Raw genomic sequence first — 19,236 nt, forward strand, 5'->3', positions numbered from 1 at the left:
GCTCCTCCCCCAGCTCTGGCGCCGCTAGCGCCGTCGAGCTCCATGGTCAAGCCCGGAGACTGGGTAGCATCAACCGTCACCAAGCGTGATGAGAAGAGATCCCGAAGCCTAGGGTTGATATCTTCCGATGCGGGAGATGTGATCCTTCCAGGTGTGATTTCTCGGCCTGATCCTCCTGCTGGCTTTACTGTGATGTTCTTATCTTTCCTTCACTGAGGCCTTTCACTCCCCACTCATGGATTCCTCCTCCATCTCTTGCGAACGTACGAAATCCAACTATGGCAACTTACTCCCAACTCAATCCTTCATGTTGCTGTGTTCATCACCCTTTGCGAGGCGTTTCTGGGTATCGAACCTCATTTCGGGCTGTGGAAAAAGATCTTCTATGTGAAGAGATACAGCAGTAGTAATGGGCACTTTGTCACCGGAGGAGTAGGTTTTGTTGCTCGTTCAGAGGTCAATTACTTTAATTTCCCAATGAGAGAGTCCGTGCAAGGATGGAGGCTGAAATGGTTTTACGTCAAGGACTCCCTGTCACCCGAATCTCGGCTTCCTAGCTATGCAGATGTTTCCGAAGCCAAACCCAGGAACTCTTGGAAGAACATTCTCTCACCCGACGAAAGAGTATCAGCCGAAGAATTATTTGCCAAATTTCTTCGAATCAAAGAGGCCGACGGCCAAACTATGATCGGCACAGAGGTGGCAGCGGTATTCTTGAAGCGCCGAATCCAACCAGTCATGGCCAGAGTTCACCCAATGTGGTTGTACTCAGGTCCAAAGGATGAAACCAGGATTAATGCTGCCGACCTGTCGGAAAAGGAGTTGCTTGATGAAGTCCGGCGCCTTACTTCCTTTAACCAGGAAGATTCGATTCCGCTGATCTCTTCTTATACTCCCCTTGATGCTGATCATCCACTATCAAAGGTATTTTTCTTTCTTCATGTCCTTACTATGCCGTTTTTTCTTAGCCGACACAATTACCGTTGTTCTTACTTGTTATTTTCTTCGACAGATCCCCATAGTTTCTGGAAATATGCATGATTCTCCAGATGATACTTCTGAAGGGAGAGGCTCCTCAATCCCCATAGATTTTCACACTGTCGAGCATACAGGCCTAGAGGATGAATACAATGGTCCGATAGATTTTGAAGTTGCCCACACCGACCTTCCCTCCTCAGCCGATGACGCTGGTGTCGTGAATGGATCAATGCGTAATGACGACGCTGATCATGATACCTTTGTTGATGCAGCTGCGGAGGAGGCCAGGGCTTCACCTGTGAAAAGATCAACCGGCGGCTTCGCCGATGAAGACGACTCAACGGGCTTGTCAGGCCAGCCGAAAGGTCGAGTGACGACGACGCGCTCGGACTCGTCGACCTGGAGATGGGAGATTCCAGCAGCCGAAGAATTCCTTCTGAGTTGACGTTGTAGTGGACGCTCCCGAAAGTCATCTCCATGTTGCCTTGTAGACCGGAGAAAGTCGAGCGAGATGAATCGCTATGCGGGGTGAATTCGTAGGAGCCAAAACGAATCGGGCTTCCCAGACGAGGTGATGACGGTGTTGATGAAGCTGCCGATGACATGACGGGTTCAGCCGATGTCCGATCTTGTGCCGACAGGTTTCCCACAGACGGCGCCAATTGTCGAGGGTACTCCTCGCCAATGCCCTCCGATAGGGGCTTAGGGTTGATGGAATCCTGCAAGCTGATACGAGACATCGGTTCACAGACAAGCGGGGAGAGCGATTTACCCAGGTTCGGGGCCCTCGATGAGGTAAAACCCTTACGTCCTGCCTGTCTTTTGTTGATTATGATGACAATGGGTTACAATGGGGTGCCGAATAGTTCGGCTGAGATCTCGGCGAGATTGCTATCGCTAGGGTTACCTAGCTCTAAGCTTTTCTAGCTATGATCGCTAAGATTGTTCGTGTCCCTCGGCAGCCCCTCTCCTGGCCTTTATATAGGAGGCCAGGTCTCAAGGGTCCTAGCCGAGTACGAGTAGGTTTACAGTACTTTTAGATCTAATCTTTCCTTGTTGGCTGCTTCCTTGTCTTGCCCGCCAAGGTTTCCTCCGGTGCGCTGTCCAGGTGGCCCATCTAGCCTTCGGGTGTCTTTATGGGCCTCCAATTAGTCAATACAGGATAGGGCAACGTTGGTTACTCGAAGGGTAGTGCCCACGTCAACCTTCGCCACCGCAAACCTCAGAATTTCTTAAAGCTCTTCTTTCTTCCAAGTTCTCAACCCTTCTCATCTCCATCAGTATTTTGTTAAATGATCCATTGGAGTTGGATCCAACATCATCACTTGGTTCTCCTCGGGAATGATATCGGCTCTTGCCTTGGTTTTCTAGAGATGGATCTTTCGTTCTTCAAACTTTGCCTTCCGCATCTCATCTTCTATAGTTTGAAACCACCTTGTTATTTTATCTTGCTGCTCTTCTCGGGTAACTATTTTTTAACTTTCAGGTGTTCTTGCAGCAATTTTTGCTTGGACTTTATCATATCATTAATCTTCTCCATCAATCTTTTTTACCCAGCCCTCTTTTTCACCTCCAACTTCTCTTTCCTCCTTCCATCCGGCCTCCCTTTGTTTTTTCTCCTTTCAGTGCATCATCACATTCAAAGTAATAGGAGCTCCTTTTTTTGTGTGTACGAGCTTTTTGGTCCCTCAACTTCCAGTTCTCATTATTCTCAAGCAACCTCTAAAAATGATGGAGAATACATGGTTTGTTTTACTTGCATCCATTTGCTTGTACATTGCGTGTTCTATGCGATCGTATGTTCACACAATAGGAAAGACAAATGTGAGAACAAGTGTAGTGAGGACAATAGCGCAAAATTTAGAACAATAACACAGCTTTTTGAAACTCCATAGTCATCAATTGTGCATCCACCAAGAGGTGCATTCCTCACTTGCTCCAAACATCCACTCCAGTGGGCTGCAACATTGTTTGATCACATCATACCGTCCTTGGAGAGATCTCATCTGCAACTTCATGATTCCGGCATCTTGGGCAAGAACCGATGAAATTTATCCTCAATCCTTTGCAAATAGTTTTTTTTGCATCTACTAAAGTTTGTCTAACTATACACACGGCAACACAACCCATACTACCCCGATGCTTCTGCCACACATATGCTCTAGAAAAAACTCCATAAGTTGATCCATCGTTGATTGTCCTTGGTGCTCGACGACACGTGGAGGGCCGGTGAGGGGCTGTTGGAGCCTCGCATGAGATCTGGCGGTCGCATGCGCCTCTATGGCGTGGCACTGCATAGATTCATCTGGTATCGAGTTGGGAAGGTATGGTTGTTGGTGAAAACCGAGCTACGACTCTGGTCATGACGGGCGATGGTGGCATACGCCGTTAACTTGTTGAAGGCACCGTCGTCGTATCCATCGTCTTCTCGCTCAGGCTGCTCTGGAGAAAATCTTAGATCTGGATCTCAAAGATCGGCGATGGCAACGCGCGGCACCATTCTCCCTCATGTGGGCATCGTTTTTTGGAGCAGATCCTGGCTAGAGGGGCTTTGAGGTGGAGCGGCATGGTTCCTACCGCGTCAACGACGGTGGGTCTTGGCGGCGTGGCACCACAGAGTCTCGGCGGAGGACATGTACGAAGGTGCGCGCACAGGAAGGAGGCTCCGTCTAGCACCATGGTGGCATCATCGGCAGGATAGACGAAGTTCATGCGGAAGCTAACCATGAAAATTTCTCAGCGGTTCGATGGCTGTGACAACTTTTGTAACATGTACATGAGGTGCTCTTTAAGAGTCTGCTAAACCGGATTAACCCTCTCGTTTCGCTTAGAGGGCGTCTCGAGGTATGCGATGTTTCCGGTTCAGGGTTTTTCATTGTTTACTGAGCATAATCTCTACTGACATGATCTTCACTTATTGTCAAGTTTGTAGGTGTTGTATAAAGATTTTTTTTGTTTTTTATGTATGCTTTTTGTAGGTCCTTTGTTGAATAAAATGATAAAAACAGTTATTATGGCCTGTTTGGTTCCCAGCCACACTTTGCCAAGCCAAAGTTTGGCAATTTGGTATGTGTTTGGTTCTTACCACACTTTAGAGCTGCCACACATCACTATCCATATGGCCCACTTATCATAGAGTGAATTTTTGCCAACTGTTGCCACACTTTGTGGCTTCCAAAATCGTAGCCACACTTTTGTGGCTGCCACACTTGCCAAAATTAGGCTTGGCAAAGTGTGGCTGGGAACCAAACAGGCCCTATATACATCTTTTCCATGCAAAACCCGTTTCACCCTCATTTCGAAAAAAATGTTTGTTTCCTTTTTTTCCCTGTTCCGTGGTCTATCCCCAAAATGCTGGGCATCGCTGCATCGGCACGCGACTCGCATCACCGTGCATAGCGCCGGCGGTCCCGCGCCCAGCGCATGCTCGCCGTACCGGCACGGGCACCAGCACGCCGCTAAGCTCCAACACGCGCGAGCAGCAATGTCTGACTGGTGACGAACCAATACATCTGCACAGCGAGACCACACCAGCACACCACATCTGGACAATGGATACGAATGTAATAAGGGGCGGCCCGCTTCTGCGGTTGCCGGCAGTGCCAGTACATCGAAATTAAAGAATAGGCTAGCTGGGGTGGTACTGAATTACTCCTGGATTAAACCTCCACCTGAAAACTGCAACTTATACTAGTATCTAGTACTCTACTATCTGACGTTACGCCACAAAAAGAATACTATGTATACGCACACTCCCGGACCAATACGGCTTCATTCCCGACTTTCCTCCCTCCCTCGACCGAGCAGGCGTCACTACGAGCGGACACCATGCTCCTCCGAGTGATCAACGTGGACCTGGGGCCTGCAGATCAGGAAGGAGAAGATCAAAATCTCTTGTCAACAATTGTAAGCAAGGTTAAATAAACTGAAGAAAGACTGAAATTAGCACAGCAGCAGGACCGCATTCAGAACAGCACATTCCATAAAATGTTAATAGTACATACTACCGAACCGAGCAACGAACATGCTTACATGCATAATGCAAACTGACGAAGGACTGAAATTAGCACAGCAGCATCAGTAGCATGACCCTATTCAGAATAGCACTCTTTCGAGTTAATTGTACCACCGAGAGGAACGAACATGCATAATGCACGTGGATAACCTATGTCATGGGGGCTATGCAGAATTATAGAATGTACAATACAACTTGAACATGACAACAAAATATACTGCTTTTCAAAAGGAGAATTTAATACATATAGAATTCAAAAGGAAATCAGGAGTACTCAACCAATGTCTCCCTACGAGAAATTTTGTCTACTGTCACACTGGTTAACAGCTTCTATTTAAGCTTTCTCTAGATCAGATTTCCTTTCCACTGTGTAGGTTAAGCAAAATGCAAATTGTTGCAAGCAAAAGAAACATAAATGGTTCCATGTCGGAGTCTTATCACCTTCACAAACGTAAATAACTCTTTTTGCATCATAAACTTAAAATGTCAAAAGAAAAACAAGTGAATAAGGCATCTAACAAAACTTAACATCAAAGTTACTGTGTTGATCTGCACAAAGATATGAATGCCCCGACTTTCATTGTGTATTGATCTCCTAGGAAGCGAGAAAGTTAATCCAGTACTTCTATACACAATCAGAACTATTAGGAAAAGACAACAATACACAACAAACATTAATTGTTTTTCTGAGGGTTTATGGCTCTGGTCCTAACAGGGAGGAGGCCCTAAAGTAAAGCAGGCAGTACATGAAAAAGGTGAAAGACAATTAGCTGACATGAGAACCTAAAGGGGCCACACAAATCTATAAGTCTGTACTATTCTGCATGTCAATGCTATAACAATATAAAAGACATAAGCAGTTGGGACCAAATATTGTTTTCTTCGAATTGAGATGCTAAGAGAAATTTCTGCAGTCTTAGGCCTACGTGATAACAATTGCAACACAAGTAGCCTTAATCTCAATTCTTTTTAAAAAGAAGTCTTGCAAGTTTACTAGAGTCTAGAGAAAATTAAAACACAGATTCACCTATCAGGAAAAGACCAAATGATCAACGCTGAGGAGGCAATGGAGAACATGTGAGTTTCTAATTGGATACTTGTTGTACATTGATCACACTACACACTGATCACACTGCTCAAGTCACCTCACACTCACAGTAAGCGGAAGTCTATTAGCAACGCCGTCATGAAAGTAACCAAACTAGTGAAACAAAACTGGAAGCAAATATACCGATGAATTTATTAACCTAACCTATGTTGTATTGGTAAAATGTCAATTGTCAAGAGAATCAAGGCCCAACAGTGCCATCACTATTGCCAAAAATTAATGCAGATCATACAGGGCATGGGACATTCACCAGACAAAAGACCAAATCATCTTATCAACTGCAGTAATCTCTACTCTTAGTAATCAATTTTCTTTGTGCGGCCTAAGATGGGAGCATAACTGAACTCTGATAAGTATAGAATCGTCTATTTTTTTAGGTAAAGAGACACCCACCTGCATGAGGCGAGAGCATATATGCCGATGAAAGCAATAAACTAAACCCATGCTGGAACCACGACCTAACTCTCTGAGATTCGTCAGCTAAATGTGAAGCCAACAATTCAAGAAATAATCAATTAATGCTAAGTTTTGCTTCCCTTGTTTGGCGGAAAGGAACATGAAACGTGAGAGCTACACTACCCTACCGCACTACAGCAAAAGAAACAGTGAGGCGGTACTGCTAGCTAGTACTAGCAGTGCAGTAAAACCAAATGCACATCCACCAAACTGAAGAACGGTCCTATTAGCGGCTAATCAATCGAGATAGCAGCTGAATCAATTAGAGACCTTACAACAGCTAGCCCGCATCAAGTAAGTCCTCAGGAGCTGGATCTAAGCACGTTTGGCAGAGGAAGCAGTTCCGCGCATTGTTTCTTGAAGCTGGAAGAACCACGGCGGAGAAACAGATTTGGCCCTCTATGTACGTCGCCGCCATGTACTTACAGGAGATGTGATTCAATGCACACGTGTACTACCGCATGCCTATCTTTACTCAAGGGGGGCTGGCTAGCTTGAAACAGCAAGGAGCGACCACATCCGTCTGACGAAAATCTAGAACGACTAGCGTCCGCAATCGGTTCCGGAAATGTACATTACGCATGCCCTCCTCTGCTTCTTCGTTCTTGCTACTTCAGCGTGAGCGCACGACTCGCAAACGAAATCAAGAACAGCAGAAGAAGCAGATGAAATGCGCTGAGAGAGAGAGAGAGATGGCCTCACCTTCTCATCCGCGTCCACCTCGTGCTGCCGAGGAGGCCATGGAGGCCTAGGGGGAGCTGGATCGGCCCCATCCGCGTCCATTGCTGGGACCTCGCGCGTCCTCTCGCTCGCTCGCTCGCTCGGTTGAGAAGGAGAGCGTGCTAGATAGGTGTAGTCGATCTTTGAGGAGAGAGGCTGGGAGGAACAAGGGAGCAAAGCAAGCCGGCAAGAGGGTGGGGCTGTGTGTCTCCCAAAGAAAGGAAGCAGAGTTAAGACTGAGCCCACTCCGTGTGGTTTTGCGTAGGGAGGAGAGGGGAGAGAGCAGAGAAGGCAGAGAGGCAAAAGGAAAGGAGGGAGCAAATGAGCAATGGCTGTCAGCTATTTTCGCTGCTTTTCCCGCTGTCCGCATGCACAGTCCTCCTACTCACTGCTCCTGCCACAGCAACGCGCGTACCCAGTCGACTCTTGCATGCATGTCTGTCTCTCCCTCCTCTAGTAGTACTGTGCAAGTGTATACGATGCGTATAGAGGTCTGTCCTTTACTGGGAAAATTAATCTGTCGCTGGAAGCGGGCCATCCCGAATGCTAGGTCCACCAAAGTAAGCGCAAGTTTCAGCTACTGGTGGTAGGTCCCACAAGTCATAGGTTGTGACCCTCAGCAGCATTTTCGATAAAAAAATAATATACTGATATGTTCAATATACTAATATCTGAACATATCAGTTAGGGCTCTGCATAAACAAAATATCTAGATTATATTAAAGAAGCACAAAACGAAAACCTAAAATAAGAAGAACAAAACAATTTCGCTCACGGTGATAAACCACTTGCAGCAGTACATAAACCACCACCAAGACATCACACACGAGTAGGTATGTTGTCACTTTTCAGGATCGTAATTTTGAATTGGATTGAAACCTTTTAAGGTAGGATCGCAAATTGTAAGATCTTAATTTTTAGAATCGTAAAATCTAAGATTCTACTTTGTAGAATTGTGTAATCGTTTCACTCAATTTGGGTCGGAAAGTCGTAGAATCGCATACCAGAATCATAATTCTGACAAGTATGGTTGACATGACTACAAAAGAGTTATTTTAAAAGAAAGCAACACCCCAAGAAGAGAATAATACACAGACAAATGTTGTTGCCCGATCAACAAATCTTAGATATTCACAATAAATAAGACCCAAGGTCTCGAACTAATGCATTCAACAAGATCATTGCTAAGTACAACTAATAAAGGCAAGACATTAGATTTTCACCCTGGATGTTGAGAATCATACTCCAAGGGCACCACCAAAATTAAGAACCTACGGTGGTGCAGCCCCCACTTGTCAATATCGCTACCGCAGGTCACCAAGCACCTGACTCACATGTATCACGTGTCCGGCAAGGACAGGAACTTCACAAGACATTCACGTACATCAGTCTGTAAAGCGAACACTTCGTCGCATCCAATTCCCTTCTGCCATTACTTAGCAATCTCAAATTGAACATGAACCATGGAAACCTTCTAGCTCTCTGCCATGACATTCTCCGCAACTATCAACACCATCAAAATTGAAGCATAGACATATCTCACGGTAATCATGCACAACATGATTATTGAGGATGATCATGATGAAAGTCTCCTTAACCAAGGGACAATTTGAGGGTGAATTTGTTGAGCCACATCTGGGACAGCATTATTTGAAGAGTTCGTCAGTGTGCGCCATGAGATATGTGATCACCACACTCACGATGGAGTTTAATTGGACTTGATTGAGCATCACTGAGAATTGGCAGAAATCAGTAGCCACTCATTTTATTTTATTGTTTTCCATGTGAGCAATGTTTTTCTATTTAATGGACTACATTATGATCTATGTTGTTTATTTTGTTGCTCACTAGCTACCAGGGCCGTCGAAGGGCCCGTGCGAACTGTGCAACGTCACAGGGCCCCCAAATGTTTGGGGCCCCCAATTCCACCGCGAGCTCAGGCCTGCACAGCTCTTCTCCCAGATTCTCTTGTTGGCCTTGTCCTTTGTCCTGAATTTCCGTGGCCCAACAACCAGCACCAGCACGATCAATTCTTTCTGAAGAGGCTTTGGTATATGTCCAGCGTACTCCCCGTTCGTGGATGGTTTAATCCGGCCAATCCCGATCATCTTGTCTTCTTCCCTCTATTTTTTCTGCGACTTTCTGATTAAAAGTTTAAAACTAATCGATTAGTTCGGTCAACTGCCCACATAGTCGACAACGGCAGAACACCGACGCGTCCTTGATTAATTATAAAAATAAAATTGATGATTTTAATTAAAAAATTGAAAAGGATGATGCTTTTCGGTATACCATGAGGTTTATTTACTGCTTTAGTGCTACAATTACTCTTTCAGCATTAACATTTGATTTATTTCTAATGTATGAAAAAGCACATGCCGAAGTTATATAATTAAGTATGGTTTCATCCTAAGTTATACCATTTTTAAAAGGGTTTTTTTTATTTTGCAAGCCGCACTGGGGCCCCAAATTCCTTGAGACGGCCCTGCTAGCTACTATGTAAACTAATATGGCTGGATTATTATTTTCCATTTATATGTGATAATTGGATGAAGGGAAAGAGAGAGAGAGAGAGAGAGAAAAAAAAAAACAAAAGGCAAGTGTGGATGATGGTGGGTACACCTGAGAACCAAATGGACAAGGAAAATAACACGGCCGAATCTGTATCCACGGTTCATCTAAACAAACTAAAACTTTATGTTTGAAATGAAATGGGTGAGACACAGTCTCCGGTGCCTGGGGCGACGCGGTGTATTTTGGAGAACTACTGTATGCATGCCAGCCGTGGAGAAAATTTCGACTTCGATCAGGAGTTACGCCACGCTTTTCACGTTGCACGAAACATTTTTCCGCATCGGAAATGGCGATCGAGAGTAATTTTTTCACCGAACGCCGTCGCGTGTGAAACCGCGAACACAAATTTTCTTTTCGTTTGAAGCGGCGAGTCTTTTCGTGCTTTGGCGCGGCTTCTCTCTCTTCTGTCCCCTGCACTGCCCGCTTGCTGCAGAGGTGGCGTCTGCGCCGCTCTCTGCTTTGCTTGCTTGCTTTTATCATGTGTGTGGTATGTGTATGTCTCAGGAAGCGGGAAAAAAAGTCGTGTGGAGGGACGAGAAGGAGGAGAGACTGTTGGGAACTTGGGAGGGGCCCGAATCCCTATAGATTGCCAAAGATTTTGATAGCCCTTCTTTAATGTGTGCTGTTTTCAACCAGGGTCTGCCAGCCTGGCTCGTGGTGAGGCCCCACCGCTCAGATAGACCTTTATTAGGTTAGCCATATTGTTCCTGAACTTAGGATATCGCCAGCAGCGCGACGTGAGCAACCGTTTGTGTCCGCGCGAACCGGAAATGAGTCTGACACCGCTTCCAGCGGAGCGACATATCGTGTCCGGGGCATCCGCGGCGACGCAAACGCGACGTAAATATGCGCCAGGTATACGTCTCCGCGGACGCTGCGCGGTCACGCCTAGCGTCCGCTCGCTTCCCCACGGGCCCTCATGGCAGCGACCCAGGTTCGATCGGCCTCAAATTCACAGTCGGTGTGGCAACCGCGCCGATCAACCCGCCAACCGCCGCAATGGAGCGCCAAACCGCCGCGGAAGAGCAACCGCCAGCCTCTTCGTTATACACGCCATCGTTAATCCCCGTAGATTATAACCCATGCGTCTACGGTAATTCAAGTTGAACCGCCTCTTCCTTCTTCTTCCTCTTCTTCTTCTCCAACACCGGCACGCCATGAGCGACTACACGCTGTCGTCGGACTCGGAGAGCGAGGGCAAGTCGCCCGGATTTCTGCATTGGTGGGAATCCCCTGCGACGCCAAGCGATCCGGGCTCCACGCCCAGCGACCCTGCCTCCACGCCGAGTGAGGAGGAGGAGGACGGAGGCGGCAATGCCAGCGAAGGCCAGGAGGAGGACGGAGGCGGCGCTGGCAGCGACGCCGAGGACGAGGTGGAGGGGCAGGAGGAGGAGGAGGAGGAGGACTCCGACACCCAGTTCGCCGGTTGAAGGCGCAGGAGGCGGCGGACGACAAGGCGGCGGCAAGGAAGAAGTCCAGGGCCCGGGCAAGGGCGCTGGCGCGGGCGGCGCGTCGTCGTCGTCCGTTCACCGACGACGACGAAGACGATATTTTTTCCAGTTTCAACTCCTCGACGGGCGCGTCGTCCTCCAGTTCATCTTCCGACGAGGAGGTGACAAGCAAGAGGCGCAGGAGTTTGGACGACGAGGCAGGACCTTCTAACAAGAAGGCCAAAAATTAGTTTTAGTTTATATGTTTTTAAATTTGTTCTTCTTTGTATGTTAAATATGTTTGCACCTATTCGATTGAAGTATCCGGTGAATTGTTTAGGCTATAATCTATTCAATTGGAACTTGCTCATTCAACAAAAATAAAAAGAAGTAGCACCAATAAAAACACTTGCATGTCCAAAATACGTCGGACCGCTGGAGGTAGCCCCCGATGCAAACGGACATTTAGTCCCTCGCGGTCATTTTGTCGTCCGCCTGGCGACGCAAACGGACGCCCGCGGACAATTTAAACGTCTGAAATGCGTCGCGCCGCTGGAGATGCCCTTACCAAAATAGTTATGTGGCAGCTTGTTAGGAGTAGTTGGATACCACATCATAGAGCATATTACGAAAAAAGTTTATCATACATAGACTAACTGCAAATTTAGTTGTTGCCCCAGTCGGATTTGGTTGTTGCCACTGCCTCTGGCCCCTTTAGAGCAAGTACAATAATGTCCAGTCAGCTGGCTATAAGAGATAAAATATTATAAGTTTGTTTAGTTGGAGGAGACAGATTAGGAGAGAGAAGAGAAGTGGGCTCTTAGAGCAATTCCAATAATATAGCCAGCTGAGTGGATTGAGCCTCGAGCCGAGACTTTCCTTTCTTTTTACAGTTTAGGAAAACGAATAGAGTCCTAGACGGACGCGTCGCAGTTAGTCGGTTCGGGTCGCTCCATCGACTCCCGACATTGCATGATAGTAATATATACTACGTACTAGCTATCATGGTTAGGCTTACTCTCACAAATACATATAGAACCATAAACGCACCAAACTTTGTAGTTACAAGCCGGAGCATTTGCACTAGCTAGCCTAGTAAATATTGTAGATGAGATCTATGCGAGACATTCTGTAGTCATGTCAATTGATTTTGTAGTTAGTCTACCAAATAGATGAGATCTATGTAACATATTGATGTTATTGAGTGATTCTGGCAATCCAAAAAAAAAAACAAATTCACAAGTCCTTCGATGCCACGGCATAAAGCACAGTAGTAGCATCATGATTTTTTACTGCGGTAAAGCACATGCAAAGATTTCGGGTAATTCTTTCACTACCAATACATATAATCAACACTTCCTAGCATGCCGGCTAACCTCTCTTTTCATTCATCTTGGTCAATCTTTGTGTATCTTCTTCATTTGGATCTTGAAGATACACGAGACCGAACAATCAGGATCATCACCTTAGTAAACATCCAAAGAGACTCAATGGTTGTATATTGGCCAATGAGGATACACTCATATGTATAGTCTGCGGGGTGCCATAAGTGAGCACCGCATAGCTACGAGATTTTCTTATAGGAGCAAACCCTAGGGCGCCATCAAGGTTACTCTGACGAGTAAAATAGCGAGAGTTCTTCTCACACGATTTAATGATATCGACAAGCAATGTTCGAAGCCTTCGATACCTTCCACAGAAGAGATGAGGCGGGTGATACGTTGCAAACATATCTATAATTTTTGATGCTCCATGTTTGTTTTACACCAATTTATATATGTTTTGATTACACTTTGTTGCACTTTTATACATTTTCTGGCACTAACCTATTGACAAGATGCCACAGTTTCTATTGTTTTGTATTTTAGAGAAGTTGTACAGGAAATATTCTCGGAATTGGACGAAACAAAAGCCGACGATCTTATTTTTCCGTAACGAAGATGAAGACCAGAGGTGGGACGAAGAGGCGCCACAGGGCGGCCAGACCAGGCCTAGGCGCGGCCAGGGCCTGGGCCGCGCCTAGGGGTGGTTTGGGGCCACCTGGCCTCCACCGACCTTGCCCTTCCGCCTATAAGAAGCCTCCTGGCACGTGAACCCTAAATCAACCAGCCTCCATCCATGAAAAGTTCTGTAGCTCCGCCGCCGCCGAAGACAAGATTCGGGGGACATAAGTCTGTGTTCCGGCACCCTGCCGGGACGGGGAATTGCCCCTGGAGCCATCTCCATCGAATCTACTGCCATCTCCATCGCTGCTGCTGACTGGTAAGGAGTGAGTAGTTCTCCCCCGAGACAGAGTGCTTTACCGGTAGCTATGTGGTCTATCTATCTCTCTATGTATGATCTTTATGTGATCATGAGCTTTGTAATCTAGTTGAATAAGTAGATGTTATTCTTCAACTATTGTACTACTCAACTAGTTTTATTATGTGATCTCCGGGGACACCTTGTCCAATGGTGTGAAGGTGACAGTGTGCACACCGTGTTTGTTTCTTAAGCTTAATGTACATAAATACTTATGAGTTATGGTGACTAGTTAGTACCATGTTTGTATGCTCAAAGTGACAGTGTGGAGCGTCCATAGATTGGGAATACAAAATTTAATGAATGCTTATGTAGCCCTACGCAGTGAATTTGTGTTTATTATCAAACCGGAGAGTGGTTCAGAGTAGCATAGCGAAGTGATAATATCTATGTATTCAATTATGGTATCATTTTTTTAGAGCGTCCACTAGTGAAAGTATGATCACTAGGTCTTGTTTCCAAGAATTGAAACACCGTTTACAACCAGTTCTGCTACATGTTTACTTGCTGCCATTTTTATTTCAGATTGCATTTACCACTCATAATCATCCATATTACTTGTATTTCACTATCTATTCGCTGAACTAGTGCACCTATACACCTGACAAGTGTATTGGGTGTGTTGGGGACACAAGAGATTTTTGTATCATTATTGCAGGATTGCTTGAGAGGGATATCTTTGACCTCTACCTCCCTGAGTTCGATAAACCTTGGGTGATCCACTTAAGGGAAACTTGCTATTGTTCTACAAACCTCTGCACTAGGAGGCCCAACACCGTCTACAAGAATAGAAGCGTGCGTAGACATCAAGCTCTTTTTCTAACGCCATTGTCTGGGAGGTAAGGTAAAAGGTACTCACATCCTCTGGCTACTACGTTTTTTAGTTGTTGGTGAGTGCTCGAAGTTATTTCCTTTAGATGCTACGATTATATCTTTTTGTTTCTTGTTTTTAATGGAAAACAACAAAAAAATAGAGAGCTTTATAGTATTTATCTTGAGTTAGGACATGAGGTGTTTGAAGAGAAAATTAAAAAACCCGTGGAACTTTATTTGCATGCTAATAGCAATATTATTAGTATGAGTGCTTTGAAGACCATTATTGCTAATACTTTGGAAAAGTCTAAGCTTGGGGAAGCTAGTTTGTATGAAAATGATCTTTTTAGTTCCCCAGCTTTAGAGGAGGAAATTTACTATTGTGATACTATGCCTCCAATATATGATGATTACAATGATGAATATGATATTTTCAGTCCACCTACTGTTAAGGAGAAAATTAATTATGATTATAATATGCCTCCTATATTTGATGATTATGGTGATGAGAATAATAATAATAGCTATTTTGCTCCCACTACAATTAATAAGAATGCTCATGTGGGAAGTAATAATTATTTTATGCATGTGGCTCATGATAAGAATGTTTTATGTGATAGATACATTGTTAAGTTTATTCATGATGATATTGAAAGTTATTATGAGATAGGAAAATATGGTAGTAGAAGTTTTCATGGTACTAAAACACATCTCTATATGCTGAAAGTTTTGAAGTTACTCTTGTTTTATCTTCCTATGCTTGTCATTTTGTTCTTTGTGGATTTATTTGTGTACAAAATTTCTATGCATAGGAAGTGGGTTAGACTTAAATGTGTTTCATATTTGCCTCTTGATGCTCTTTTTACTTCAATTCATATTTCTTATGTGAGCATCTTCTCAAACTACTGCGTCTAGCTGAAAGGCATTAAAGAAAAGCGCTTATGGGAGACAGCCCATTATTTATTTCTGTATTTTTTCTTTTATATTGAGTCTTGAAAGTTTTTACCTCTGTAATAACCTCTCCTTATCATTTTTATTTTGTTTTTGTGCCAAGAATAGCCTCTAATAGGAAGAAAGTAAGATTTGGGGAAGTTGCTGTCCTGAAACAGATTCTGTGATATTACCAAAAACAATTGTATTTCCAGCAAGAACGTAATTTTGATCTGCCAATTTTTTTGCATATTCCCTAGGTTATTATCTAACTTAAGTTAGTTTTTCACTTTTCGATTTGAGCAACAGAAGATTTTCGAAAAAGTCGATCTTTACCTGCTGTTCTGTTTTAACAAACTTCTGCCACTGTTTGCCTCTCAATCTCTTTCTTTTTGAGCTCTTTTGAGAGAAAGAGATTTTTGAAGAAGTTGCTACAATAGATAATGTTTTAGTAGATGTTTGATATATGTTAGAACTGGACCAAGTGGATTTGTTATTTTGATTGCACTAATGCTGGTAATAAGAATTGTGTGAAGTTTTGTATGAAAGAAGTTTTCAAGTGTAGGGAGAGAAGAATGATGTAATGAGATGAAAAATGGACAAAAGCTCAAGCTTGGGATGACCATGTCACCGCAATAAATATCCAAAAGGTACAAGCGAGTCAAAGCTTGGGGATGCCTTGGGCATCCCCCTATTCATCAACAAAGCATCATGTCATCTTTCTATGCGCTATATTTTTATTTCTTCATACACTATGTGTTGTTCTTGGAGTGTCTTTATTTTTGTTTTTAGTTTTTTTTTGTTTTTTTTGTTGTAGCATATAGTTGGATCCTAGCACTCTTGTGTGGGAGAGACACATGCTCCGTTTTAATTGCATAGAACATTCTAGTTTTTGCTCTTATTGTTCTGCGAGTGTTCTAGTTTGCTAGTACTGCGTTTAGCTCTTGTTTTCGACTTGTATTTTGTTCAGAGCTTTTTAGTTTTATTTATTTAGGTATGATTATCTCTCTGGTCCTTATTTATTTTTATCTATGAGATTTGTTTCAAATAAATTGATTGGTGTTGGAGACGAGTAAAAAAATTCATGCTTATAGTGATGCAAAAGGAACCGTGTCTAGACTGTGGCATACACTTTGGCATGTCATGTTGGATGTTATTCTTATTATATACTTAGTAGTTATTGTTGTAGCATGACTTATCTCAAATAGATGAGAGTGCATAATGTGTCATTGAAAGAATCATGTGTTGTTTTCATCATACAAAGCATAATATTGTGGTATTCTCCTTTGATGCTTTATTGGGTTGACTTGACACATGTTTACATCATGTATGAATACAAACAAGTCAACTAAAGCCTCTATGATCATTTAGTTTTTGACTTGTAATATCAGTTTATGCTTTGATTAATAATGTTTTGTCGCTATGCATGATTATGGTTATTATTGCTCTCTTAGTTGGTCGCTCCCAGTCTTTTGCTAGCCTTCGCCTGTACTGAGTATGAGCTCTACACATGCATCCAACTACCAAAAACCAAAGTTTGCCAAAAGTGTCCACCATATCTACCTACTAGCATCATGGCTATTCCAAGTATATTCATCATGTTTTTATTTATCTTCCAAATTAAATTTTGTCATGAGAAAATTAGTTAGTAAAGCTCTCACGAACTTGATGGCACATTTATTTTCTTGTACTTAATAAACTTGAACCATTGTGACTATCTTATGAAGATTATATGCTTGAAAATTACGGGTTGGAAGTTAGCACAACCATGCTTTCATGTGGCACACTTTCAACATTGCACTTATTCCTATTTAGTTGACATCATGTTATTTTTGTTTATGGATGCCTAGCGGTGCGAAATAAAATGAAAACTTGTAAGTCCATGGAGTTTTTATATATGTTAGAGAAATGCCTGGGCGGCCAACTTAAGCCATGCATCATTCATGGTGGAAATTTACAGCAAACCATAGTGAGCATTCTATGACACATCTTCAATAAAAGGTATGCCCGTAGTAAATAAAAGGATTGCTGAGAAGCTCATTGTTTGTTTGTCTTGTCATTTTGGTATGGGATTACTCCTATATCGGCAGGAGTACTTCTATATCATGGGGAAGGAGGTACCCCGTTGGCATTTTTAATGATACATGCATACTTACAATGACAATAACTTATTTGAGACTAGCATGAGGTTTAGGTACTCGTATTCAACGGGCGCGAGATTTTCAACTTATGATTTGTCAAGCATATAACTCATATTTGCCCTCACATTAACTTTAACCATTCAAGATGCTTATGATAGGGGTAATGAGAGCTCAAAGATAATGAGTGCCATACTTTTTGGAAGGTTTATAAAACTTTTTAATATTGCTTCCTTCTACGAAGGACCTTTCCTTTACTTTTATGTTGAGTCTTCATCTTCTTGATTTATGCACCAATTAAGAGAGCATAGTTGTCATTCTGAGTATAATGTGCATAGTCCCAAAATTTATTATTGATTGATTCATGATTATGATATTGCTTGTTCTTGAATTACTTGTATCTAGTCAACCTTTGAACTTTAAAAGTGTCCTGTCATTTATGTTTTGCTACTTCATAAGGACAAACTGAGTACCACTTTGCTATGTTTTCTCTATGCTCATAAACAAATAGTTGCTTCCAATTATTCATGATCCTTTTATGTTCTACTGTTAGAATTATATCTATCATGTCTATGCTTAGAGTAATTTGATTCCATCTCACAATGCCTTTACAATAACTTGATCAAGATTGTGTTGGCTATATGTCACCTCAAAAATTATTTTGTTATCACTTACCTACTCGAGGATGAGCAGAAGTTAAGCTTGGGGATGCTGATATGTTGCAAACGTATCTATAATTTTTGATGCTCCATGCTTGTTTTACACCAATTTATATATGTTTTGATTACACTTCGTTGCACTTTTATACATTTGCCGGTACTAACCTTTTAACAAGATGCCACAGTGCCAGTTCCCTGTTTTCTGTTGTTTTGTATTTCAGTAAAGTTGTACAGAAAATATTCTCGGAATTGGACAAAATAAATGCCGAAGATCTTATATTTCCGTAACGAAGAGGAAGTCCAGAGGGGGGGACGAAGAGGCGCCACATGGCAGCAAGACCAGGGGTGGTCTGGGGCCACCTGGCCTCCACCGACCTCGCCCTTCCGCCTATAAGAACCCTCCCGACGAGTGAACCCTAAATCAAGCATCCTCCGTCCACGAAAAGTTCCGTAGCTCCGCCGCCTCCGAAGACAAGATCCGGGGGACATAAGTCCCTGTTTCGGCACCCTGCCGGGACGGGGAATTGCCCCCGGAGCCATCTCCATCGACTCCACTGCCATCTTCATCGTCGTTGCTGACTCCCATGATAAGGAGTGAGTAGTTCTCCCCCGAGGCTGAGAGCTTTACCGGTAGCTATGTGGTCTATCTATCTCTCTATGTATGATCATAAGCTTTGTAATATAGTTGAATAAGTAGCTGTTATTCTTCAACTATTGTGCTACTCAAGTAGTTTTATTATATGATCTCTAGGGTCACCTTGTCCAACGGTGTAAAGGTGACAGTGTGCACACCGTGTTTGTTTTTTAAGCTTAATTTACAAAAATACTTATGAATTGTGGTGACAAGTTAGTACCATCTTTGTGTGCTCAAAGTGACAGCGTGGGGCGTCCATAGATTAGGAATGCGAAATTTAAGGAATGCTTATGCAGCCCTACGCAGTGAGTTTGTGTTTTTGGTTCAGAGTAGCATAGTGAAGTGATAATATCCATGTATTCAATTATGGTATCATTGTTTAGAGTGTCCGCTAGTGAAAGTATGATCCATAGGCCTTGTTTCCAAGCATTGAAACACCGTTTACAACCAGTTCGCTACATATTTGCTTGCTGCCATTTT

At 43.4% G+C, this 19,236-nt stretch overlaps 1 long non-coding RNA gene across 1 annotated transcript; it reads right to left on the reverse strand.

Annotated features, from left to right (window-relative positions):
- Nucleotides 1-4,523: 4,523 nt before the first annotated feature.
- Nucleotides 4,524-7,630, reverse strand: LOC127343491 (uncharacterized). The gene is made up of 2 exons (XR_007877298.2): nucleotides 7,260-7,630; nucleotides 4,524-4,840 (listed from the first exon to the last, which is right to left on the reverse strand). It is a non-coding gene; the product is annotated as an uncharacterized lncRNA (long non-coding RNA).
- Nucleotides 7,631-19,236: the final 11,606 nt, after the last annotated feature.

This window comes from Lolium perenne, chromosome 3 (assembly GCF_019359855.2).
Source record: "Lolium perenne isolate Kyuss_39 chromosome 3, Kyuss_2.0, whole genome shotgun sequence".
Lineage (NCBI taxonomy): Eukaryota > Viridiplantae > Streptophyta > Magnoliopsida > Poales > Poaceae > Lolium > Lolium perenne.